General features: G+C 47.9%; 1 pseudogene; it reads right to left on the reverse strand.

Moving 5' to 3' along the window:
- Nucleotides 1-1,344: 1,344 nt before the first annotated feature.
- The window catches only part of LOC138915141 (serine/threonine-protein kinase MARK2 pseudogene), a 53,396-nt pseudogene continuing 27,624 nt past the window's right edge, over nucleotides 1,345-27,116 (reverse strand).

Consider the following 27,116-nt stretch of genomic DNA (forward strand, 5'->3'; position numbering starts at 1 on the left):
TATTGTAGCATGAGTCAGCACTTAATTCTCTTTTATAACTAAATAATACCCTACTGTATGGACAAACCATATTTTGTTCATCCATTGCTCAGCTGATAGACATTTGGTTTGTTTCCTCTTTTTGGAGACTGTGAATATTGCTGCTATGAATATTCACGTACAACTTCATTCACTTTTGTTTCAATACCGCCTGGTATGGTGCCTGGCACACAGTCGGTACTCAATAAACGTTTGCTGAATGAATGAAAAGTCCAGCTCATTTTCCTAAAGGGCTCCTCCTCCATGTGGCATAGATGCAATGCTTCCATAACAAAGAACAGCTGTCCTCAGTTGCCTATTAATGCCTGCCTCATTGCGTTCAGTGTCTCTGAACAGAAGGTGTTCCAGTGTCTCCGGGAGACTCTTCCATGTTGTCCGAGCTTCATCAAGAGAGTAAGATAGCCCTTTACGGCCTGTCATCCCTCACAAAGAGCAGGGGAATGCTTCCAATAATTTCTACTACAAAAGCATTTACTTCTCTTTTATCCTTTCTATGCTGCTCTATCCTACAACCTTTCCTCTTGCCCTGTCAGCCCTGCCCTTTCTTCCCAAATGCCAGGCTGAATTTCAGTGCCATATACTTCACTATGTTCCTGCCTTCCCTATCGTGAGCTCCGACTCCCCAAGCGGGCTCACGTCCTACACCGTCAGCATGAATGGCGTCCCAGCCCTCTTACCCCTCAGTTCCCTTCCTCACGCCCTAGACTTAGTATCGGGTCTTCGACATCAAGGGGGAACATCCAGAATAGCACAGTCCACGAGAAATACGGGAGCCACACACAGAACTTAAAATCAGTAGATTCACCTCTCAAGACACTCCAAACATACTCAAACATTTTCCAATAGCTAAATCAATCATGAATTTTTAAATTTAAATGTCTTAATTAAAATTAAAATTCTGTTCCTGAGTCACACTAGTCACATTTCAAGTGCTCAATAGCCACATGTGGCTAGTGGCTACCACGTAGGAACTCACAATTCTAGAAAACAAACTAAACATCAAGAACAATAGCCACAGGACAAATTAAGACACATATCAAACTATCTGCAACCCAGAACGAAACAGGGACATTAAAAAACCCCTAAATACTAAGGACTGTGGGCCCTAGTCTTTGTTCATCCAGCAAGCACTTATTAACTACCTTCTATGAGCATGTCATCGGCCTTACCGTGAGAGGGGACACAAATAGCCTGGGAGAGACACATCAAATTTCATTTACTAAGTACAGGATGAATTCAAGGCAACTCAAAATTAAGCCTCAAATAGTGTAGAAGAGGCTAATTCCAGCATTCTAGTGGCTATACTTCAAAATTCCACTTGCAAGTCAAACACGCTGCACATAAGACGCATTTACCCCCAGTGGCAGTTAGTAGAGCATGGTTAGGTGTTTAAGTCGGCTCCTAAAAGTTGATTTGATCTACAATAAAATTGAAATATTACAAAGTTACAATTTTGTTTAAGCCTAAAATCAAACTATGAATCCCTGTATTTCCAACAGCGTAACATATAAACAAATATAACCAAACATGTTTTTAATGGACACACGGTCCTTAAGGCCTTCAGCAGGGCTGACCAGGCTTAAAGATCAGCCTTATTTGAGCCACTGAAAGTCTAAAAGGAGGAATAAGCTGCAATGCTGACCTCAGAGCCAGATGCACTGTGGGCCTAGGCTGACGAGTGATCTTCAGCCCAAAGAGGAAACTCTAGTTTCAGACTTTCTTCCTCTCGGAGTCAAAATACTTTCCCTCTGATCAAGAGGTGAGATGAAGAGGAAAACAGAAGTCCTGACAACAGATGGGGGATCTGGATTCCTAGGTGGGGATGAGCAAGTAAGGGATGCCACAACATAAAGGGAGAGGCAGGATAGAGCAGAGCGAGTCTAACAGAGGGTGGATGGACGCGCCAGGTATGTGTGAGTGGGCTTGGACAGCACCACCTGCCACGGGGCCGCTGCAGGAAAGGGTGACTCCCCCAAGAGCCCAGCGCCCCCATACGGCAGCCAGCCACCCAGGAGCCAACAGGCCAACATACTCTGCCTTGGGGGATGAAGCTGTCCCCTGAACATGCACAAGGAGGCACTAGGTGAGGGAGCTAGGAGGGGGAATAGAGTCACAAGAGCATCCAGTGTGCCAGCTGCTCCTGAGCCCACACACAGCCAAGCATTTTAAACCAACACAGGGTCTAGCGGCAAATCTAGATTTTAAAAGTTAACGCTAACATTTAAAAACTGGAAGATTACCAACAAAATTCCAGCTGTCTAGCTTATTTTATGTATGAAATGAGATCTGGCCACCTGTGACAGTCCCTCAAGGCAACGCTCTTCTGGAGCTGAGCTGCAGCCGCTCTCTGGACAGCGCTTGTGCTCCCAGCTTGCTACTCCCTAAGCGATCCCCTGCCCAGGTCCTCCGCAGCCTGTGCCAGCCTGACCCCTGGAGGCATCTGAATTTGTCGTCCTCCCGTTAGCCCCGTGGAGCTTCACTTCTTCACCCGGGATGTGACCACAGCAGTGTCCGGCCTGGGTTAGATGCACGGGGAATGCAGCCTTAGAGCAGGGGTTCACTGAGTGCCCTGAAGGCAGCTGAGAAGGGGTGTGGGTGGGCAAGGCCCGGGACCAGGGGCTCAGGGAAGTGTCCCCAAGGAATGCCGTGTCTTCTGACTCCAAAGTTGCACCCTGACCTCCTGCCCATCTCCCACTACCTCATGCATCACTACAGCCGGGTGTTCCACAAACCCTGGGCATGCTGGGGCCATGACCCTGGGGTCAGCACCAAGGGCACCAGCAAGAGGCACCCATCCAATGCACCAGCTCCAGCAGCTCAGAGAGCACAGCGCCACAGTGAGGAGGCCACTGCCAGACCCACTTATAGTGAGAAACTGAGCCTCCAACTGAGCCTCCAAAGGGACAAGGGACTGGTCCAAGGTCACGCAGACTTGAAAGGCTTAGAAGCCAGGTCTGCCGGTCTCTCACACAAGCAGACAGGCCAGCCTCAGGCGATGACAACCAGGTGACCTAAGCACAGAGCGGGCTGCGTGTGTCATGGTGGGGGTGGGGGTACAGGACAGGCAGGCTGAGGAACAGATGCCCAGGGGGCAGAGTCTCCCAGCGTGAGGGCACTGTTGTCTGGAGAGCAGAGCAAAGGCGCTCCTGCGGGAGGACCAGCTCGTCCTAAGGCCTGGAGGTGCTGCAGGATGACAAACATGGCTTGTACGTGACAGAGGGGGACTCCGGAAGCTGCCACCCTCATGTGTGGAGGCCCCTGGACTCCCACTCCTCCCGGCTTGAACCCCACCCTGGCAGCTCTGTCTCCATCTAAGTCTCTGTCTCCCCTCTTTCTGCTGCCCCAAGGCCCAGCCCCTGAGCCAGCTCTTCCTCAGCATCCTGTGCTTTCCACATTGTTCTGTCTTGGTTCAGGCACCACAGATGCATTCCCTCCCTTGAAATGATAATTAAGTTTCTCATTACTGAGGAACACCCTCATGACCTGTCTTCAGAGTTTAAAAAGAATTAACATTGAAAGAAAATCGATGGATAAGGGTCAAAATGAGCACAGGGTGAGGTTGCTCAGTTCCTGGGAATGAGGAGCCCTGGTCCAGGAGGGAGAGAGGAGGTGAACTTGACCCCCATCAGGCCCGTAGGTAATCCTCTCGTGTATTCAGGGTTTTAGCCATCATCCCATGTCTGAACCCATTTCTGCATCTGGCCCAGAGCCCCCCGAGGGCTCACAGCTTGGAGAGCTCATCAGAGTGTGATCACAGCACTGGGGGGCCAGGTGAGGCCACAGGGGCTGCAGGAGGGGGTGGGGATCAAGAACGGCTTCATGGAGGAGACGAGGTCTGAGCTGGGTCTCCAAGGACCAGCCATCATCTAGCCAGGGCCTGGCACCAGGCAGGAACCAAGTCCATGATGAGCGAATGAGTGAGTGAACGAATGAACAGGCACCCACCTAACAGACAGAAGGAGGGGCAGCCAGCCCAAGCCGAGGCTGAGACGCAGGGCTCCTGGGGAACGTGGAGAGGGGCTGCCGTGGGTGCCCACCTCGCCCCCTTTATGGCCGTCCTGACGCCACAATAGCCATTCTCTGCCCTCTCGGGAGCCCTGGTCTGCGCTCTGCTCTGCGATGCTGCTCACCATTTCCAATCACACCTGCCTGTGTCACCTCTGCGTCCCCATTTGTAAGTGTAGCAGCCATTTGGTGGTTTGTGAAGAGGGGGAGGTCAGTGTGCAGCCCAAGGCTGAAGACAGGAGGGAGAAGGTGACAGGGTTCCCGAGGCAGTGCATCCAGGGGGTTGGCACATCGGCACGGCAGGGTGGGGAGGAGTCCTGCCTGGGGGTGGAGGAGTCCGCTGGGGGGGGCTCCCTCACCCAGAGGGACTTCATGGAGAGGATGCACACATGGGCCAAGGGCTGAACTCCGTTTAGGTCAAGCTGACTTCAAGAAGCTCAAGGACACTCAGAGAGACAAGTCTAGGGGGAAGTGGAAGTGGGGGTGAAGGTGCAACAGAGGGTGAGGGTCGGAGCTCGAGACCCAGATGAGATGGGGCAGCGGAGGGGCTGGAGGACAGCGAGGATATTCATCCAGTGGGGTCGTTAAGAGGATGACCACTGTGTTGATTTCACAGCCTCCTGATGCCTAATACAGCTGGGCCCAGGGAGGCCATTCAATGAACACATACTGACTTCACCCAAATTCACCCGGTTCTACATTAAATCATAGAATAGAATAGAATTTGCTGAACTCAGGTTAACTAGCTAGAAAGGTGAAAGCAAGGATTATAAACAAAAGCGAAATTCAGATTCGAGACAAAACTAACACTCCACACTAATAACTAAGACTCTCTAAGTTGTAGCCCACTGTGGCCTCAGGGCCTTTGCACTTGCTGGTCTTCTAGCCTAGAACACTCTACCCTCTGCATTGCTTACTCCCTAAAGATCTTCAGGAATTTGCTCAAGTCCTTCCTCACTTTTTCACCATGGTACATACTCCCGCCTGGCTTTGTGTATATTTTACTTACTTTTTCTCAGCCCCTACTAGGCTGCCCAGTGTCCGGAGCTGGCCCAGCAGCAGTAGGGCCTCAGACTTGCGCTAGTGAGTGAACGCTGCAGATTACAAAGGAGCACGCTTCCGGGAGTGCTAAGCGTTATCTGTTCATTCGCTGTCCATGGAGCCCTGCTCTGTGCCCAGCCCTGACTCAGGCTGGAGGCACGGACAGACGGCAGTGAAGGAGATGAGAAAACAAATGCTGCTGCGCCCGTGGAGCCATCACAGAGGGGGACAAACATTGAGCAGAGCACAGCAGGTTAGATGGCAGAAGTGCCACAGAGGAAAAGCAGGGCCGGGGGACCAGGGGAGGGGGGTGGGGGCAGTGGTGGGAGGAGACGAGAGAGGGGGAGGCCCAGATGCTGCAGGGCATGGGAGGTCCTGTGAGGACCTTCCTCTGGGGGGGAGAGTCACGGTGGGGTGCTGAGCAAGGGGCCGGGCCCTGAACACTGTGAGGGGAATGGGGTGGGTGACGGCAGGGAGACTGGGGTGGGGTCGCTGTCACTGTAGACGGAGCAGGCAGGGAAGGCTCCTCAGGTGACATCTGAGCTGAGCCTTGTCTGGACCATGTGTCTAGCTTCTGTAACCTGATGCTTTAACATCTGTCCTGCGTGCACATGCGGACAGGCCTTGTTCTGAATCCGATCAATTCGGCCTTCTGCCTCCCTCGTCATGCCGACCCGCCACCCCCAGGGAGAAAGAACCCTCCTTCTTGGGCCCATTTTTCAAATACAAACCAACCAATCCAGTGTCCATCCACACCCCAACTACCTCCTCTATTGGACACGTGTAGTCGAGGCCGCTACCCCCGGCCCTTGTCCCCCAGGGTGGGTATCAGACAACTGGGACAGCCTCGTGCCCCAAAGCCTGTGAAGTTATTTAGACCAGCCAGTCCTGAGCCTGCTCACCCTGCCTCGCTGTTCCTTCCTCCAGAAACCACAGGAAAGGCTCCTCCTGCCCACAGTGTCCCCCGCTCCCTCTGCCTCCTGACCACCCTGGGGCTTCCCCGTGGGGCCCTGTGTGCTGTGGTGTGGCCCCTTTGGGAACTATGAGCAACAAACTATCTTGGCAATGGCATCATCTCCTCATCTGTTGGCCTTCCCGAACCTCCAGATTTCCATTAATACATTCTATTTTAAACCGGCCCTACAAGATATTTTGCAGACACTAAGCTTAAACAAATGAAGAACAAATATCTTTTACAAGGGTACTTTTTACTTCAAAGTATCTTTTTGGGGTCCAGGCAACAACACCAGTCTCTGAGGAAATTTAAGAAGCTCCCAGCAGCCCGCCACCGGCCCTGGGTGGGGCCAGAAGGAGAGATTGGCCTTGCCCCCTCACGCTGCCCAGCATGGAGGAGGTTGCCATGGCAGGTGACCTCTGGGCCCTCTGGAATGTTGCTGGTGCTGTGGGTGGAGGTTGGGCTGGGGGTGGCGATCCTGGACTCCAGGCCGGGTAGGATCCTGGCAGGTTCTGTGGCCTTCAGCTCTGACTCCGCGTTCCCCTTAGGCAGCTGATGCTGGTTTGCAGCCCTGCAGAGCCAGGCGGGAAAGCCAGGTTTGATGCGATGGCGTCTCCCTGCGCACGCAGACGCCTTCAGCTGCGCCGAGTAGGTGAGGGAGAAGCTGCGGCTGCTGGGGTCCATGGGAGGCACATAAGGTCTTACGAGGATGCTGTGGCCCACCACCCGTGGTTTCTTGTCACTAAGCATTAAGTACGTGGCCATGAGGGAGTCATATCGCTTGTTTTTTAAAGAGTCTTCTATCCTGTCCTGCTGAAACCCCATGCTCAGCATTACACTCATTACCCAGGGATCCCTGGTGTCAAAGGGCAGCTCCTTGTAGGGCCGCAGTTTCTCTTGCCCCATATTCACCCAGCGGTCCTTCAGGATTTTCCGGATACTTATTCTTTTTTGTGGGTTGAGGGTGAGCATTTTGCCAAGGAGGTTCCTGCACTCCCAGGACAGGAACATCGGCAGCGGGAACCTCCCACTCAGCACCCGCCTGCGCACCGTCGCCAGGTCACACCCCCAGAACGGCGGGGCCCCGGTGAGCAGGAAGAACAGCACCACGCCCAGGCTCCACACGTCCGCCGGGGGCCCGGCGTAGGCTCGGCCCTGCAAGGTCTCCGGGGCCGCGTACCAGGGGCTCCCGCACTGGGTGCTCAGCTCCTGGCCCAGGAACACGGCGCTGCTGCCGAAGCCCGACAGCTTCACGTTGCCCTCGCCGTCCAGAAGGACGTGCTCCAGCCGCAGGTCCCGGTGCGCCACGCCCTTCCGGTGGCAGTACTCCAGGGCCGAGGCGAGCTGCCGAAACTTCCCTCTGGCCTCGTCCTCCGCCATGGGGCCGCTCTTCCGGATGTGGTCCAGCAGGTCTCCTCCGCTCACGAGCTCGCTGACGATGCAGGACGTCTCCTCTGTGGCCACGACCTCCAGCAGCTTGAGCACGTTCGGGTGGCGCACGGTCTTCAGGCTCTGGACCTCGCAGTGCAGCGCCTTTGCTCTGGAGGCGCTCTTCCCACTCCTCTCCACCATCTTAACCGCCACCTCGGTCCCGGTGGGCAGGTGCCGGGCCAGCTTCACCTTGCAGTAGCTGCTCTGCCCGATGGTCTTTAGCAGCTTGTAACTGGCTACATGGGTCTTACTGTTGCCAGAGGTGGTCGCCAGGCCCAGAGACATGGTGACCTGAAACTAACGCTAACTAACACTACTCCCTACTTACTAATTAGGCTAATAAACAAAAGTAACTAACACTAATGATTCTAAGAAGGGCACCTATACTAACTAACTCTAGTAACAAATAAAACAAACTATAAGAAATATGTTAACTGTGCTATCTACACTAACAATACGAACTATACTAACTGCACTAATACTAAAAGTACTAACTAAAAAATTTAAATAAAATGGGAGAAACAACAAAAACAAAGAAAAAAATTAAAATGAGCAAAGAACGAAGAAAAATGGAGAAAAAGAAAAAAGGGAAAAGTAAAAAGAAAAATTAGAAAGACAAAAAGAATAAAAAATGAGAGAAATAAAAAGAAAATTAAAATTAAAAAAAGAACAGAGAAAAATAAAACAATAAAAAATCAGCAAAATAAAAATGAGAATAGAAAAAAGTGAGAAAGGAGAACCAAGAAAAATAAAAAAGAAAATAATAAATAAAAATGAAAAAAGAAACAAAGAAAAATAGAGAAAAAGAAAAAACTGAGAGAAAGGAAAAGAAAAATGAGAAAAAGACAAAAAATAAAAAAATCAGAAAGGAGAACAAAGAAAAATCAAAAAGAAAATAAAAATGAAAGAAGAAAAAACAGTAGATGAAAAAATAAACAAAATGGGGGAAAAAATCGGAGAAAACAAGCTGGGTGCGGTCCACCAACAGGTCACCAAAACAGCTGCCTGGGCAAAAGACCGAAAACCTAACCCCACCCAGAGGCTGATATAGGTTTTCATCAATTCCATCATAGTGGCTCCTTATGAGGTCAGAGCAAGAAAGGCACCAGGCATGGCTGGGGATAGACTCCAGTGGTTGGCTCACTTTTTGGTCTCAAGACCCCTTTACTCTTAAGAAAAAGGACCCCAAAGAGTTTTTTACTTGTGTGGGATATTAGAGAGTGGTGTTTCCTTTATTAGCAATTAAAATCTGTAGGATGCTTCAATGGCCTTTTCACTTCTAATTTAAAAGTATGTAATCATATTTGGCTTTTAAAGACCTCATAACGACTAGACTTCAAATATTCAATTCCTTTTCCTTAAATTCTGATTAATCTGAAAATGATCCTACAACTTAACTGATAGTATAATACTATAGGAAAATGTTCTGTTGCATAAGACATGCGAAGGGACATCATTAACGTTCACAGAGCTGAGAGGAAGAGAGCTTTCCTCCTATTTTCCCCAGTTAGATCAGGAGCTGATTTCTCACCAGAAACCTTGGAGACCAGAGGGCATGGGCTGACGTACTCAAAGTGCAGAAGGAAAAAAGAATCCAACCAAGAATCCTATATCTGGCAGAACTGTCCTTAAAACATGAGGGAGGAATTAAGACATTCCCATAGAACCCATGGCTGAGAGAGTGCTGTAAGCCAGACCTGCCTCCAGCAAGGGGAGTCCTTCAGGCTGAAAGGAAACCACAGGGGAGCGTAACTTGACACCTTATGCAGAAATAAAGGTCTCTGGTCCAAGTAAGTATGCTGACTCCAGTGGAGAGGGTCCGAATTGAGTTGAACTGTCGGAATTGTCAGATGTCAGGGAATTGCTGGTGGTGTGGGAACACTTTGCCCCCCTATCCACACATCAGAAGTGGGTACTAGGATTCTAACCAGGTGAGCTCACAGTGTGCAAACCCACCATGCACACACTTAGGACAGAAGCACTGTGCAGTGTGTGTTCTAGTCTATAAAAACATTGAGAACAATAATCTGAAAGGGGGAAGCAGGAGGGGGGATAGATGATACGAGATTAGCTAGGAGCTGATAATTGCTGGAACTGGGCACATGGGGGGAGTAGTCATTATACTGTTTTTCCTACTTTCATGTCTCTCTGGTTTTCCACAAGAAAAAACTGAACAAAAACACAAAAGTGAGTGAATTTGGATACCCGCACTCCTGGCTCCTACTAAGTGGCAGGTGGGGAGCAGGCACGTGATGCACCGTGGCTTCTGTGAGGTCGGCTCAGAGAGGCTGGACAGACCATCCTCCTCTCACAGCCACACTGCAGAGCTGGTCCGATCAGATCTGTGGTCACGATCACGGCACCCCTTCTCTGGGTGAGAGCCCCATCAGAGCATGTGATCAAAGCCATGGACCCCACGCCAGAAAAAAGCACACACTCCACTGCAAGTCTGGCCATGGAGAGTCCTGTGCACTCACCACAGAGCAATGTCCAGCAATTGAGACAGCTGGCCCTGAGTGTCCCAGCTTTGGGGTACTCCACCATGTCTTAATTATTTGGGGTGGTGCAGGCTTGGAGAAAGAGCTAGGCAATATGCACTTCAAGGACATGAAGATCTTTAGCCCAGGATGTGAGGCCAACATCAAAGGTGGCATGTTTCCCACCGCACACGGCCGAGAGAAGACGAGGCCTGTGTGGTCAGCAGGGGCAGGCGTGGGGGAAATGGGAGCAGGGGTCAAAGGGCACACGCTGCAGTTAGCAGGATGAGTCAGTCTAGAGAGCTAACGTGCAGCAGTAATAACACTGCTGTCTCATGCACTGGAAATTTGCTGAGAATGGATTTCAGGTGTTTGCACCAAGAAAAAAAAAAGACAATTATGTGAGGAGATGTACATGTTAATTAGCTTTACTGTAGCAACCATTTCACTATGTATCGGAGTACCAAAACATGTTGCACACCTTAAATATGTATAATTCTTATTCTCTTCCCAAAAAGACGAGGTCTGTGGTAGGAATGGCCAGTAGCTGTACCTGGACTCTGTGATTTCTACGATGGAAGGAATGACACTCCTGCCAGGTTCAGGCCTAACCTTGAAAAAGACTGGCAAGTGGCACTTTCTCTCTCTTAGGAACCAGCCATGACGCTGTGAAGAAGCCCACGTGGCCACATGGCAGAGGACCAAGGCCCCTGGCCATCAGCCCCGCTGAGCTCCCAGCTTGTCAGCCAGCACCAACTTGCCAGCATTGTGAGCAAGGCCTCAGCTGATGTCACAGAGGGCGGAGAGGAGCTGTCCCCCTGGGCCCAGCCCAAACTGAAATCGTGAGTGAATAAATGATGATTCTCGTTTTAAAGCACTAACATAGGGGGTGGTTTGTTACACAACGACAGATAACCACAACACCCCTCCCCCCTTGCTCCATGCAGGCTCCAGTTCCTCAAAGGCCCCGAAGCCCCCGTTACTGGGTGAATGTTTGTGTCCTCCCCAAATTCCTATGTTGAAACCCTAACCCCCAGGGTGGCTGTAGCTGGAGACAGGGCCTGTGAGCAGGTGCTAGGGGCTAAATGAGGCCATGAGGGTGGGGCCCTAGCTTGGTAGGACCAGTGCCCTGACAAGAAGAAGGGACGAGAGCATGATCTCTCCACCACGTGAGGCCCTGGGGAGAAGGCGCCAGCCAGGAGGACGGGTCCCCCCAGGAACCCGCCCTGCCAGATGCTGATCTGGGGCCTGCAGCCTCCAGAACTGTAGGAAAATGAACTTCTGTTGTTCATGCAGCCGTCTATGGCACTCTGTTGTGGCAGCCAAGCTGACAGATGCCCCCAGCCTCAAAGCCCCTGCCCACCCCTGCTCCTGCCTGGAAAGCTCCATGGACTTAATGCCTGCCATTGCCCCTCTCAGCAGCCCCGGCTCTATGCAGCGGCATCACTGACCGCCCTCCACACCCTCGGCCAGGCCTCCGCCATCCATCCCTCTCTGAGCAGCCGGCTGCTCTCCTCTCCACCCAGGCTGTTCTGCAGCTGATCCTCCTGGAGGACGCTGCACCTCCCTGAACTCCGCACAGGACATGCGCACACCTGCTCTGGTTTAGAAAAGACAGTGGCACTGCCCAGGAAGGTCAGAGCACCTTTGGACCCAGAAGCTCTGCTCCCAGCTATAAATGCCAGTGAAGCGTGGGACATGGCCTAGGGTGGTGTGCTCTCGGAGCCCCAAGCTGGAATGGGCCTGCATGTCTCAATGGGACAATGGCTGAATATGGCCCATCCACACAAGGACCACAAAACAGCCACCAGAATGCAGGTACCCTGGCCACCCCCAGCAGCCGAGTGAGTCACCCAGGCAGCCAGGCCGCAAACAGGGTGCACACTGCACTTTACGTAAAGGAGAAAAATGGGGAAAATGCAACGCCTCAGCTGAACGTGCCCCTGGGGAGTGAGACTATGAGGCTGAGGAGGGACACGACTGTCACAAAGTCAGGGCACTGACAGTCACCCCAGGGAGAGGGGCTGTTGTCAGGGGGGATACAAGTGCTTCTGGGCTGCTAGCAATATCCCATCTACTGACACAGGTGGTGAATACAGACATCTCCACTACATGAATCTTTAAACTGTAAACACACACACATACACATATGGATGCGTATACACTGGGTGTCTTCTGTGTGTCTATATCATAATTTTGAAAAGGAAAAAAAATGAGCAATTGTCCAACGAAGTGATGGATTACTATTTTAAAAAGGAGAAGAGAGCCCCCACTTTGCTCCTCCCACATCCAGGCCCCTTGTCACAGGTGGACGCCCCCAGCCTCCCCTGTCAGCGCGCAACCCCCCAGCCCCGCCCTGAGAACTCGCCAACAGCAAATAAGATCCAAAGCAGGGAGTTCCCAGCGATGTGTGCTCCAGCTGCCTGAATGGAAACCCCTTGTTCTAGAAGGACATTGGACGCCCTGTCCAGCAATTCCAAGTGGGCATCGGCGCCCACCACAAAGCCCCCTGTGCTGGCAGGTGATGGAAGACTGGAATGGCCAGCAGAAACTTGTGCTGTCTCCTTGCTCCAGGGGACAGGGACAAGGAGCAGACAGCTCTCTGTCAGCGGGACGACTCTCCAAGGCCATTCTCAGGAAGCCTGAAGGAAAGCAAGCTGTGGACGGGGAGGAAGGGTGGTCTGGGAACAACGGGAGAGGGTGTTTGTCCTCGCTTTGTTCTCCATTTCATCACAGCTGTGCGGGAGGAAAGCAGGCAGGGCAGGGTGTGTGTGCATATGTGTGAGTGTGTGCGTGTGCATGTGCATACCTCAACCTTCATCTCCATCTCCATCTCTCCTGGGGGAAGCCAGATCCCCTACCTGTGAGCGGCCCTGTGGAGGGGCCCACATGGTGAGGACTTGACGCCTCCTGCCGCCAGCCACACACGGGAGATTACAGGTAGATCTCCAGCCCTGGGACGAGGTGGCCACAGCTGACATCCTCACTGACCCCACGAGAGCCCTGAGTCAGAGCTGCCCAGCCATGCTGCCCCTGGGCTCCTGACCCACAGAGACCAGAAAATAAACACTTACTGCAGTAGCTGCTCAGTGTCTGGGTCATTTGTCACCCAGCAGGAGAGAGACCCCTCCTCAGAGCCTCTCCGCCATCCCCCCGCTTGGCAGCTTTCACTCAGGGCCCCTGGAGCTGTCTCACGTCTGTTTACTGTCTCTGCCTTTTTTGTTAGGAGGAAGCCCCTGTGAGGACAGGGGATTTGTTAGGTTCACTGTAGGGTCCCCACATTCCAAGACAGTACAGAGGCTCCTTGACAAATGGCTGAGGTGCAGCAATGTGGCAAACCAGCAGCCCCATCACCCTGACGTCCCGTGTCTGAGAAGCCAGAATATGACAGGGAACAAGCACGAGCCCTGAGTCAGTCCTTCCTGGTCCCAGCCCCAAGCAGCATGAGTCACCCAACCTGTAGGAGCCTCGGTTTGCTAGTCTGTGGATCAAGGATGGTAGTAACAGCTGGAAGTCAGGCCAGTGTGCGCTGTGGAGGCTAGGGGCTCTGAGAGCCAGTGCTCCTGGGACAAAGAGGAAGCTTCCTGCCGTCCCCTATTATAGGACAATAGATAACTGAGCCTTCACGGGGCCTTCGGAGGGTGAAGGTACAACTGATCATGTTTTTCACTCTTATTTGACTTTTCTGGTGGACCCTGCAGGCTGATTCACTCAACATGTGTGCCGAGCCCCTCCTTCTGTGCTTGGCTGCATGGGAGTCTCTGGAAAAAACTGAAACCTGCATCTGCCTGACTCCCTTGCAGCCAGGGTTCTGCCAGTAGCCTCAGCTCCTCTGGACAGATGCCTGCCCGAGGTTTAAAAGGTGGAAGTGAGCCCCCCAAGGTGGTGGAGGATGGGGCTCCTGACTGGCAGGGGACAGAGGGTCCGGTTCTCCCACAGCAGCACGCTCCAGTGTCTGGGCCTGAGCATCACAGGCAGTGGGGTTTCCACGGCAACAGTCGAGGGCGGGCTCACTGATTGTCCAGGTGACTGTTAGTGTTGTCCGTGGCCATGGGGCATCCAAGCTTGGTCCCCTGGTGGTCCTGGCATCTCAGTCCTAGCACCCATGAACAGATTCCCCTCTGCTCGAACCTGAAAGAATGGATTCTGTCGTCTGCAACTAATCACTGAGACTGGCACAAGTTTAGATTCTGAAATCACCTCTATTGTTTGTCTCGTGTGAAAAAATACAGGAAAGTTTAAGAAAAATTAGTAAAAATCTTCTATAATCCCACTGCCTGGAAGTAATCACTGTAATATTTTTGCATGTTTCCTTCTGGACTTTGCCTTCTATCCATTTTGTTATATGTTCAAAATGACGGTTTATATCATCCTATGCCAGCTTTGCTCACTCAGCAGGGAGTGTAAAAGCGTCCCAGTCACCTTGTCCACGAGGCCTGCAGCAGCTTTCTAAACTAAGTCAGTTTCCTCTTTACCCACTCTTACTTTGTTTAAACCATATTCTTGAGGTATAATCGACATGCAAAAGCTGTGCAGATTTAACACACACAATTTGATGACTTTGGAGATGAGTGTTCATCTGTGAAAGCATCACCACCGTCTATGCCATGAACGTATCCATCACCTCCAGAAGTTTCCTCCACCCTTTTTATTTATTATTATGTGTGTGTGTGATAAGAATATCTAACATATGATTTACCCTCTGAGCAAAGTTTTAAATACAACACCCAGCACTACTACCCAGAGGCACAGTAGCTCTCCAGGACATGCTCACCTTGAGTAACTGAGACTGTACCCTTTGACTGACACCTCTCCATTTCCCCCTTCCCCAGCCCCTGGCAACCACCACTCTACTCTCTTCTTCTGTAAGTCTGACTGTTTTAGATGCCTCCAGTAAGTGGTATTATGTAGTATTTCTCCTTCTATGTCTGCCTTCCTTCACTTAGCATAAGGTCTTCTAGACTCATCCAAGATGTTAGAATGGCACGATTTCATTCTTTTTTCAAGGATGAATAATATTCCATTGTGTGTGGCTAGTGGCTACCATGTGGGAACTCACAGTTCTAAAAAACAAACTAAACATCAAGAACAATTGCCCCAGGACAAATTAAGACAAATATCAAATGATCTGCAACCCAGAACAAAATAGGGACATTAAAAAACCCTAAATATTAAGGACTGTGGGCCTTATTCTTCATTCATCCAACAAGCATTTATTAACTACCTTCTATGAGCACGTTATGGGCCTCAACATCAGACAGGACACAAACAGCCCGGGAGAGGCACATCATATTTCATTTACTAAGTACAGAATGAATTCAAGGCAACTCGAAATTGAGCGTCAAATAGCGTAGAGAAGGCTAACTCCAGCCTCTAGTGGCTGTGCTTCAAAATTCCACTTGCAAGTCAAACACACTGCACATAAAATGCATTTCCCCACAGCGGCAGTTTGTAGAGCATGGTTAGGTGTTTAAATTGGCTCCTAAAAGTTGACTGGACTCATAATAAAACTGAAATATTACAGAGTTTCAATTTTAAGTCTAAAATCAAAACTATGAGTTTTGTTTTTCCAACAGCATAACATTTGAATAAACATACTCAAACATGTTTTTAATGGACCCACGGTCCTTAAGGCCTTCAGCAGGGCTGACCAGACTTAAAGCTCAGCCTTATTTAACCCACTGGAAGTCTAAAAGGAGGAATAAGCTGCAATGCTGACCTCAGAGCCAGATGCACTGTGGGCCTAGGCTGACGAGTGATCTTCAGCCCCAAAGAGGAAACTCTAGTTTCAGACTTTCTTCCTCTCGGAGTCAAAATACTCTCCCTCTGATTAAGAGGTGAGATGAAGAGGAAAACAGAAGTCCTGACAACAGATGGGGGATCTGGATTCCTAGGTGGGGATGAGCAAGTAAGGGATGCCACAACATAAAGGGAGAGGCAGGATAGAGCAGAGTGAGTCCCAGAGCCAGCAGGGGGCCAGCCTCGCTTGACTGGGGAAGGGAAGGCAGAGGGACTAAGAGCAAGAATATCGGGACTGCAGGGAGCGTTAGTGCTAGGGGTACTGAGTATTTAAGGACAAGGAGAACTGAAAGGAGAGGCTCAGGATAGCATCCTCATTTGAATCTAAAGGTCCCATTTAAGGGCATTTGAGAACAGAAAACTGCTGCTGCTAATGATGATGGTGATAATGGTGATGACAGATAGCACCTAAGAGTTGACATTTACCATTTTCTACATAAGACAAACTGTTCAAAGTTATTCACATATATATTGTTATGTAATCCTCATTTAAGGGGAAAGGTCTCCATGCAGTGGAGAGTTCTGAACAGAACGCTGAGGAAAGAGTCTGAGAGCCAGAAAGGAGGGGAGGGGACTTGCCAAAGAAGGAAAATGAAACACACTTGTTCGCAGTTTAACTTTATCCAATATACTCTGTCAGTTTTAACAACCACTCCTTTCTTATTCGGTCTCAGACCAAATAACTAAGACTACACCTGTCTTTCTAAAACCAAGAGCCAGACTCTCACTGGAGGCTCAAACAATATTTGTAGATAATGATAATGACACGCTTTTAGAGCCCAACAAACCTGAGTTCAAGTCACAGTCTGAGGCTCTTAATAGTTCTTAATCGTTAGTAGTTGACCTTGGGCAAATTATTTTTTAACCCTTCTGAATGCTGTCTTTATCATTCTCACAAAGGAGAATGAGCTAAAAAAACTATCAAATGTCCTAAGTATCCACTTGCCCACCTCTCACAAACCCACTCTCTCCTTGCCAGAAAGCTCCACAGAAAGCAAAATAATCCCTCTCCCAAAAAAACAAAAACAAAAAATCCTCATCACACACCTACCCTCGTCTTAGAAATCAGGAGAACTCAGCATGACCCACCAACAGGAACTAAGATTGCTACTGTGACACTGTGCCCCTTTCTCACCCTCCAAATGTGAGAGGAGTCACAAACAGAAGCTGTGCCCTGCTCCCTTCCGTAAAGAAAGCCCAGCCTGACTCTGGCCTCAAACTGCACCAAGCACTCCTGAGGATGCAGAGGATGTCTCGAATTTACCCAGCCCTCACAAGGTGATAACAGCTACCATCTACCATGCACGCAAAAGATCCAATTTGAAACTGAGGATTTCAAAACAAAGCATCGAAATAGCGTCAGCATGGTCTCCATGAGGTGGGTCATTTACCAACTCTCTGACTCCTTTTCACTCCCAGGAACATTGGAGGATCCAGGATATTGGAAAAAATGGAGGTATGAACAATACAAACTAACAAACAGCACAACATTCCCCTAAGTACTCTGGCTCTGGAACACGTGACATTCACAGAGGTTGTCTCTCCAGCTCTGGGTCACCCAGAGCAGTGCAGCCTCATCTACTCACTTGCAGCTTGGGCTTGGCTAGAAAGACCCCATCACGGTGCCCATGGCGTGCAACCGTCCAGCTGCACAGGGCCCCCACAGGCAGAAGGGCCCCACACTTGTTTGTTGTTGCTGTCTTGAATTTCTTGACAATTAATCATTATTAATAATTCTTAACAAAGGGACCTGCATTTTCATTTATATTGGGTCCCATAAATTACGTAGCTGCTCTGGTACTGCCTGACTCAGAAGAGGAGTTCAATTCACAGCAGCAACTTGTCAGCTGTGGGGGCAGTCGACACACCAGGTGGCTTAGGGACAGAACTAACAACTAGTTAGAAAACAGACTAGTTTTCATCCTTGGGAAGGAAGGACTTGACCCCACACTACTCCCTCAAAAGCAAAAACAAAGTGGTTATTGCAATTCCATTTGAAAGATGGAATAATTAAGCCAATTAAGCCTAATTTCCGCTGGTTCTATTACCCCAGAGGGGGAAGCCATCGGGTGCTCACTTAGGGAGACACTAGGTGGTAGTGATGTTAGTTCCAGCCACCCAAGGAGGGTTGAGTTGTGAGGCAGCGCACAGCAACCACTTCCAGCATAAAGGAAGAAGCACAAGGAGGCACACTCACATCAAGGAGTCAGTCACCCTAAGTAGAAAACGAAGGACATGAACGAAGGTCAACACCCAGAGTCAACCAAAAATTCAGTGAGGAGAAGCACTTCCGTGTGTGTGTTTTACAGAAAAACGGAGCATCTAAGACTTGCTTTTTTAAAAATTAGAGACTTTTTTAAGAAGTAACAAACCATTTCTAAATTCTTTTTTCTGGTTAGGACAATTCTTCACAGGAAACCAAAACTCTTATTCTAACACTTAAAGAAGTAAAACTGCTATAACTGCTTTCAATTCTTTAGTTTATCTAAAGATTTCAACAAATGGCGGGGGCACAAAGTGCAGACACTCCCCCGCTGCTGCAAATGCCCTGAACACCCCAACCCCCAAGGAAGGCAGAGCCAGGGCTCCCTGTTACGCCCGCAATTCCAGAGAGGAATTTCAAAGGTCAGGTCTCTAGCACCATCAGGAAACTTGGCTAACAACTTGAGAGAGAAAAGCCCCTGACTCTGGAAATCTAGGGCCAAAAACAGCAAAGTCAATCAGGTAAAAGTCAACCAAGTTAATCGCAATGAAGCCATTCAAATTAGCTTTTCTTTCCAATGGTTCTATAAAACAGACACTTTAGACAGGGTCCCATTAATTACCTGCCATATTCCAAAAGTGTAGCATGGATTCGAGATTCTTCATCAAGCAGCTCCTCTGCTCCCTGCTGGCGTTTGTATTTCCGACGGGGCTTGTAAACATCCTAAGAAGTGGAGGAGACAGGGCAGGTACTGCGTGTGAGAAGGCTCTCCTCCTGAGCTGGCTGCCAGATGCCTCCAGTCAGGCAGGGAGCGAGTCCTTCCCCATCATGGCGAGCGCACAGCTCTCCTGCGGGTCCACAGGGCGCACTCAGGGTCACTGCGTTCAAGGAGTCTGCTCCTTTGACTTCCGTACAGGTAGAAGTATTTCCAGCCAATCTATTGTGTGCCAACTTTGTTTCAACTTGGCGGGTTTTTTTGGTCCTATGACATTTTCATATTTTATGTAGTCAAAGTTATTAATCATTTTATATCTTACTTCCTATCCTAGGGATTGTGAAAAAAATTATGGTATCTTACTTTTGTAATTTAGATTTAGCTCTTTCATCCATCCAGGTTTTCTTTTTTTTGGTACAGTGAAAGGTAGGGATATTTTTTCCTGAACGGAAAATTAAGAATCCCAGCATTATCACTGTAATAGTCATTCTTCCCTGATTTGAAATGGCATGCATATTTAACATAGGCCAATATTATCCTCTTCAATTGCTCTTGCTTTATGAGTCTCTATCATGTCTCCACTGTCCTTTTTCAAATTTCCTGACTATTCTTACACATTTTCTCTTCCAAATAAATCACAGTATCAGCTTGTCAAGTTCATTATGGAAAACAATTGTTTTGATTAGTATCACCTCAAATTTATAGGTTTCTTTGGGAAGAACCAACATCTTTATAATATTGAGTGTTGCACTGAGAAACAAGGTTTCTCTCTCTATTCAAATCTTTTTTATTCCTCAATAAAATTTTCCAGAAAAAATACAAATTTTGCACAGTCACTACATATCCAGACCTTTCCACCACCCAGAGTGGCAAACCAGTTCAACAATCAGAGACATATATATGTTAACCCAGAATCCTTACAAAAAAGTCCTGAAATGGCAAAGGAGATGTCAATTCTTAGGCTCTAATACAAGAAAAGGAGAGTGGATACAAATCCTTCAGAGATACATATCTTTTTTTATAAAAGTGTTTTAGGTTTATCCTCAAAAAGATGTATGAAAACATAAAATGTGCTATAAATTTTCACTGACGTTTTAAATTACTAGAGTGTGATTTAGTTATAGATGCAGAAGAAAATATAGATCTATTTTGTGTAGGACACCTTCTGAAACTATATATCTATATATATATCTACATATACATCTCTTTTATATATATATATCTTTTCTCTTTCTGTCTTTCCCTATCTTCTAAACAAAGCATATGGCATGTAATAGGTGCTCAATTAATGTTGGTCTTCACCTCCAGATAACCTGGTTTGTCATTCTACCCCAAATAAATGTCCTTGTTGACTGCCAAGCTAGCAGTCAAATAATACCTTAGTAATATTTTCTCAAGGCTCTGGGTACAAATAGCCAGCTGTTTACACAACCAAGTTATTCCATTTGTTTCTGGACCTTTTCTTCTCCACCACCAGAGTTCAACACATCTAATCTTTACCCGGACAACACCAAGACAAGTGTTACTGTTAGGCTTCTCCAGATAGTGGCATTTTCATTCTAATTAGAATTGTTCCCCCCTTGATAACTCTAGTTATTTTATTATTTTACTTTTTATTATGAAAAGTTTCAAACATACAGAAAAACATTTGTTCTACAACACATACTACAGAATCTCAACAATTTTGTAGAAAAGGAATGGAAAAGAGTCTGGGATGATGCTGAAGGTTGTTCTTATAATTGCTGCCACAAACATTCCCTAGTTTGCTGCTAGTGTCTACATGAATAGGAAACTATAAATAACATAAAACAGATTTATAGGGAAAGGAAAATATAATTAACCCATATGATGTCACTTACTGTGTATGGTTTAATTTCCATGAGCTCGACTACTGTAGCAGTGCCATATTATTGAGCTTAACTGCTATCTTCCTTAGTTACCACAGTCAACGACCTGAGACAGGAAACTGGATTCTTCCAAAGAAGACTGACTCCAAAACGAGAGCATACTGACACCAACAGCTACAAAGAGCTTCCATTCTGGCAAACAATGACAACGTTGGCCTTTATGTAATTACTCCTTATACTTTAAAGCACCTCACCTTTTGCATTTTATAATTACTCTATGAAGTACAGGCAAGGCAGATGCTGTTACCTCCACTTCACTACTGAAGAAGCAGAGATTAAATAACTTGTCCAGGATCTCTAGAATAGTATCAAGCGTAGCCCTAGGTACCCTGGCTGCCAGTCCCAAGGTTTTTCCACTACACTAACTTGCCTCTGGTGGGCATTCTAGTCCCCCACCAGCCATTTCCGCTGAGCCCCCTCACAAGACTCACTGCACAAGGTGAGGCTGCCACATGGATCGTTACAATGGTTTGCTTAGGGACCTAAATGTTATAGAGGTTTCCAGGCCAACTGTAAAAGAACTACTGCCGAGTCACCCCTCGAAGCAATAGGAGTCAGGAACACTGATGTCTAGTCCCATCTCTGCCACTAACTAGCTCTATGACCTTGGGAAAGGCAGCTCCTCTCATTGGGCCTATTTCTTCATCTGTAAAATGAAGGTTGGACTAACAGATCTTGAAGGATACTCCCAGTCTCTCATTCTTCATGTTCTTTTAATCCTGCAAAGACAGTGACGTGGTAACATAATTCCATCAATAATTTAAAGTCTGTGATTAATTAAAAAAATGCTTTACACTTGATTGTGTTTTTAAAAAAGAAACAGAATCAACTTATCTTTTGCCATTGATAGTGGGAGCAATAGTAACGGCAAGCATTTATTGAATGCTGGGTCTGTGCCAGGTGTATGCTGCTCTCTATGTGCTGCTCATTTGATCCTCACACCTACGAGGGTAGCTATCCTTGTTTTCCTTGTACAGATGATGAAACAGGCACAGAGACGTTAAACAGCTTGCCCGTGGGGACAAAGGCGGTAAATGATAGAGGCAGGATCACTCCAGAACTGGGACTCTGCAAGGTGTTTGATACCCCAACTTTGACCACACGTCATGGTGGGTTCTGATCATTTGTCTCAGTAGATGCTAAAGGACACATGCATGGGATTAAAAAATTAAGGGGAGTCCTTTGTAAAGCAGAGATTCTTGCACTGTGAGAGTCACACATCTCTATTTAGCAGGTTCACCGGTGAGAGCAACTGCTCTGAATCACATCCAAACACCAAGGTGAGGGAGTAGCAGAGCACAGCACCATGGCAGTGTCTGTGGCAAAGCCCTGATTGCTGCCCCTCACAACTCCTTTATGACCTAAAGGAGCAGGCAGTGAAACAGTCACTACCAACTTGGCATCCTACACTCCAAAGCTCCAGTGGGCCAGACCACACCCCACCCGGCAGGAAGCCACACTCCTGAGTTGCCTCCACTGACCTTAACAGCTCACTGTCACAGGGCTCAACAGGCAAACCCATAACAGACACGCCTCAGCCCGTGAGCCCCGTGAACAAACTGGCTTCCACCTAAAGGGGCTCCACAGACGTTTCCACCACCAAGGGCAAAGTCCTGAAAGATCCCATGAGAAAAAGTAATAACTGAGACAAAAACATTTGTTTGCTTTTTCATTCTCACATTAATAACACAACAACAAACAGAACAAAGCCCCTGGGGACTGAGCGAAGGAAATGATGAGAGATGGATGGACGGCGATCATTTCTGAAGAGAGGAACATGTCTATAGACAGCAAAGTTAGCTGGGGAGGCAGACTTCTCCAGACACCCCAAGCCTTAATTCTTTGCTTTTCTCTTTTACATGAGCCCTGCAGGCATGTCTTCTGCTCTGAGGTCCAGCACAAGTCCCGCCTCGGGTCTCCTTGAGTCTGTACCAAAGAGTATAACTTAGTAAATAAGAATCAGGTCACTGCATTATATATATGAGCCACAGATGGCTTCTGGATGTTGGCTCCTAGGTTTATTTCTTCACAGCAGTCTGAGACCTGTTGGCTCAAAAGCCTGCCAGTGCCAAACTCAAATTTTTACACAGCCAATTGTCTTAAACATGCCCCAAATAAGCAGACTCTTAGCCACTTACGGTCTGGGCACATTGCATACTCTGTGAAACTGCACCTAGCACGTGCTAACCATGCAGGATAAGTCCTGGGGCTATAAAGAACCCAAGCCCTTCAGACACCTCTAACCCAGAGACCTCCCTTTGTGCTGCTGAGCAACATCACCTAGACACTGAAACTTCCTCTGTGATACCCCTGGGGGGGGGGTCCCTTCTTCCCTTCCCCTTCTGGATGGTGGCCCCTGTGCCTAAGCCTCTGGATGGCCACACGTTGTGAGAGACTCCCTCACCGCGCATGCAAACCTGTCAAAGCACAGCCCAAATAAAGCTTGTGTGCGCTAATGCCACCTTGTGGTCCCCAAACCCTGAATCTCTTACTGGAATGTCCCTACTTTTACTCCAGCTCCTGGAATGTGGTCTGGCACACAGTGAGTGCTCAATTACTATTACTGAATGGGAGCCTGACCCCATGGCCGAACAGTTAAGTTCGCGTGCTCTGCTTCGGTGGCCCAGGTTTTGCTGGTTGAGGTCTGGGGCACGGCCCTAGCACTGCTCATCAAGCCGTGCTGAGGCGGCGTCCACACAGCAGAGCCAGAGTGACCTACAACTAGAATGTACAACTACGTACTGGGGGGCTTTGGTCCACAGTCAACAGCTGTCTTCGCCCCTACCCAAAAGCCCAGGTAAAAAGCTGCTGTAGCCAGATAAATTCCTCCAGGCTGACTGGTCTCCCATTCTATATGTCAAGCCATTTTTATCCAATTTCTCTGGATTCTTTGCCCTGGTCCTTGTCACAGACCTCTACTTAATCTGTTCAAAGACAGATAACTCAGTGGGGTCTACCAGCTCTTGGTTTTCTTTTCAACCCAGACCCCGTCTGACAATTTCCCCTAGTCCAAAGCTCGAGCTGGTGGATTCTGTCTACAGGAACAGCACAGCTGAATAACCTGGACCTCACTCAGTGCTGTCTTCTGTTTCATCTGTTTTCCACACTCTGCTTTTTTCCCCTCCCGCAAAGTGTCCTTTAATATCCTGCTAAATCCAGGAAGACATTTTGCTAATCTTTGCCTATGTCCCTTTCACAATAGTTATAAAAACTTACAGCTGGTCATCTCTCCATTTCTAATTTGGTTGCTAGGAAGCCCAGAGCCTGAACCACACTTCATCACATTATTTTATTAATGTTTGCAAATTATTAGGTTGCCTGAAATTCTTTATGAATATAAATGTACCTAAATAACTCTAATTTTAAAAACTTTTTTCTTTCTTCAGAGTAGTTCCTTGTTCGGATAACTATCAAAATATACACTTAACTCCTGCTATACAAATAGACATAAAATATACATCTTAAAAATATGTGAAGCCAACTAATAAATGAGGAAGAAATGACAGAATCAGAATATCACCCTTTGCCAGCCAATATAGTAAGTATTTTAGGCACAAATCATGCTAAAACAAGTAGGTGAAAGTTTGAGGAGAAGAGGATATTTACATATTCTCAAAGAATCTCCCCACAAGATACTATTAATTACTGAGGGAAAAGATAGCAACTTTCTGAAGCAACCTGGCAAACACCTCTTTCACCAGGGAGGACCAAGATACCATGTGCCTCCCGATTCAATGCACTGAGGACACAACATCCCTTCCCAGGTATTCAGCCAAAAAACGCACAACCTTAATCTAATCATGAGAAACATCAAACAAGCTCAAATTGAAGGACTATACAAAATAATGGCCTGTACTCTCCCAAAGTAGTAAGTCAAGAAAGATAAGTAAAGACCGATGATGAGCTCCTCCAGATCAAAGGAGACCATACAGATGAGAACTGCATGCAACCTGTGATCAGGGGTTGGATCGTGGACCAGAAAACTGTTTTTTCTTTTGCTATAAAGGACATTAGTAGGACAACAGGTGAAATGTGAGTAAGAATCAGATCAGGTATTCGCACTCTATCAATCCTAACACTGATTTAGATGACTGTACTAAGAGTACACAGGTGAATGTCCTGGTTTTTAGGAAATCCACGAGTATTTAGGAGCAACGGACCACTGTGTCCGCAACACTCTCAAACAGCTCACAGCTGATGATAATACACACAGAGAGAGAAGGATAAAACCAACGTGATGAAGTATTAACACTGGGGTCTGCGTGAAACATGTGTGAAAATTCTTGGTAGTGTTTTTAAAACCTTCTTGTTGATCTAAATATCGTCCAAAATAAGGAGTTTAAAAGTAGATATGGTCATGATTCTACTAGGATCAGTCAAAGTACTGTTTTAAATACACTGATCTTAAATATTTTTGGTTTTTTATTAAGTACAAAATGAGTGCTTCTCTCTCACTCAGGACCGAGTCTCCTCAAGCAATCACTGGTAAGTGGGGGGGATTACCTTACACTCTTTTCTTTATGCCCCAATAAATAAACTCTTAATATTGCTGCAACATTATGAAGAAAGTAACATCGCATGTGGATTCAGATGTGGGCTCTGGAGTCAGACTCTCCAGGTTAAAATCCTGCCTCTTACACTCGCTACTCACGTGGCCTTGGGCAAGCTCCTTCACCTCTCTCAGGCGGCCTCCCCAGCGGAGGGATGGGAATAATCCCAGGGCTCCTCACACAGGACCACATCATGAGGAAACGCGCGAAGCACTTCACGGTTTCTGGCACATAACGAGTGCTCCAGAATGTTACCTATTAGGAAACGCCAGCTCTCCTGTACTCATCAGCCTCACTGTTGGCGCCATGTCCTCACCCCAGCTGTTCCTTTTTCTTTTTGCTTTGACATTCAATTTATGACTTCTCCTATTGTATGTATCCTTATTTAAATTTTAGCTTTCTGAAACAAGATGAAGTAAATGTTAAAAATAAAAAGAATAAATGAAATCCTCCTAAAGCTGGGGTCCTCGATCAATGGACTGGCTTTTACCAGGAGGTTTTAAGCTCACCCTTAGAACTCTCGGCCAGCTGCTGCTCTGCTCTTTATTGTCAACAGTGCACAGCTCAAGGATTCATCTTATTACAAAAGATCTGAGGCCTCTGCTCCAGGGCATAGCTGACAACAACTCCAGGAAGGCACGCAACCTCGCTCCCACATAAAAGTTACCTTCCTACAGATCTCGTTATCATCTGGCCCAACAACTACAGAATATCTTCATCATCTTCCTTTACTGACCACAGGCTACGTACTAAGCGCTACTGGCACCTTATGTACTGGCTCACTGCATCCTCATAACAACGCTTTCTAGTAGACACCATGACCCATTTTACAGATGAGGAAAGGTACCTGCTCAAAAATCTAAGTGGCAGTGCCAGGACAGGAATCCACACTGTTCATATTCAAATCTGAATTATTGCCAATATATTTTGTTGCCCCCACATATACATACACACGTATTTCGGAAGAAATTCCATTAATTACATACATCAAGGACACCATTTTTACTCGACAATCCACATAAATTTTCTTGAAATAACTTTTCCTGAGGTTTTTTTGCTTTTGCTTAACACTGCTCACTGTACCTTTTCTACTTACAACAGAGGCACCTGTCTTCTTAAACTACACCCAGAGAAATTCACCTCTTGCAACCGACAGAACAACACTGCAGGGAAAACCTGGGGAAAATGAACAGCCTCTGAGGGGATTTATCACTTGATGGCAGCACGGAGCAGTCGGCCAGAAAAAGAAACAGGAGTCACTTAATCTGAATCCAATCATCTTTTCTGGTTCTCCTCTCAAGGACACAAGGGGGAAAATAAAAACCTCACTGAAAGCCAAGGTTTTGCAGACAGGCAAGGGAACCAAGAGGAACCTCCCAGATCTGTCAACACCCTCCCCTCACGACCCCAAACGGCACCTGATCCAGGGCAGAGTAACACTGTGCTCTGTAAAGAAGCTTAAGGAGAGACGAGATCTTCTACAGCCCCGTAGAGATAGCGCTGCCCAGAAAGGGAGGAGCAAGAAAGGCAGAGAGGCTCCTCTGCACCTGTGCAGCTCACTCCTCCTGATTCTTCCCGGCCCTATTTAATTCTACCTCTCCTACGAAGCACACCCTGGCGCTTTTGTTGTTCACACTACAGCACTGACAGACGCTCCAATGATGCAACTGGACAGCCAGTTATTTCCATCCACCATTGGGCACTGCCCTCATCTGCCTTACCTGTCCCCCACTTGGACCATAAAGACTGCTAGGGCAGGGACAAAGGAAACCCTAGGTCACTAGGGAACCTACACATTTCAAATACAAGGCAGCACGGCACGGGCCTTCAGACAGCAGTGCACAGGGATGAAGTCCACACACAGGAGATGGAGACAGAGCTAGACTGGCTGCCCACTGGCCACGCACGCACTGTGAGGGCAGGGACCAGGCCTGTCTTCCCCACTGGACGCCCAGCCCCCAGGGCAGTATCTGGCACATCGCAAGCATTTAATT

Source organism: Equus caballus, chromosome 18, assembly GCF_041296265.1.
Source record: "Equus caballus isolate H_3958 breed thoroughbred chromosome 18, TB-T2T, whole genome shotgun sequence".
Taxonomy (NCBI): domain Eukaryota; kingdom Metazoa; phylum Chordata; class Mammalia; order Perissodactyla; family Equidae; genus Equus; species Equus caballus.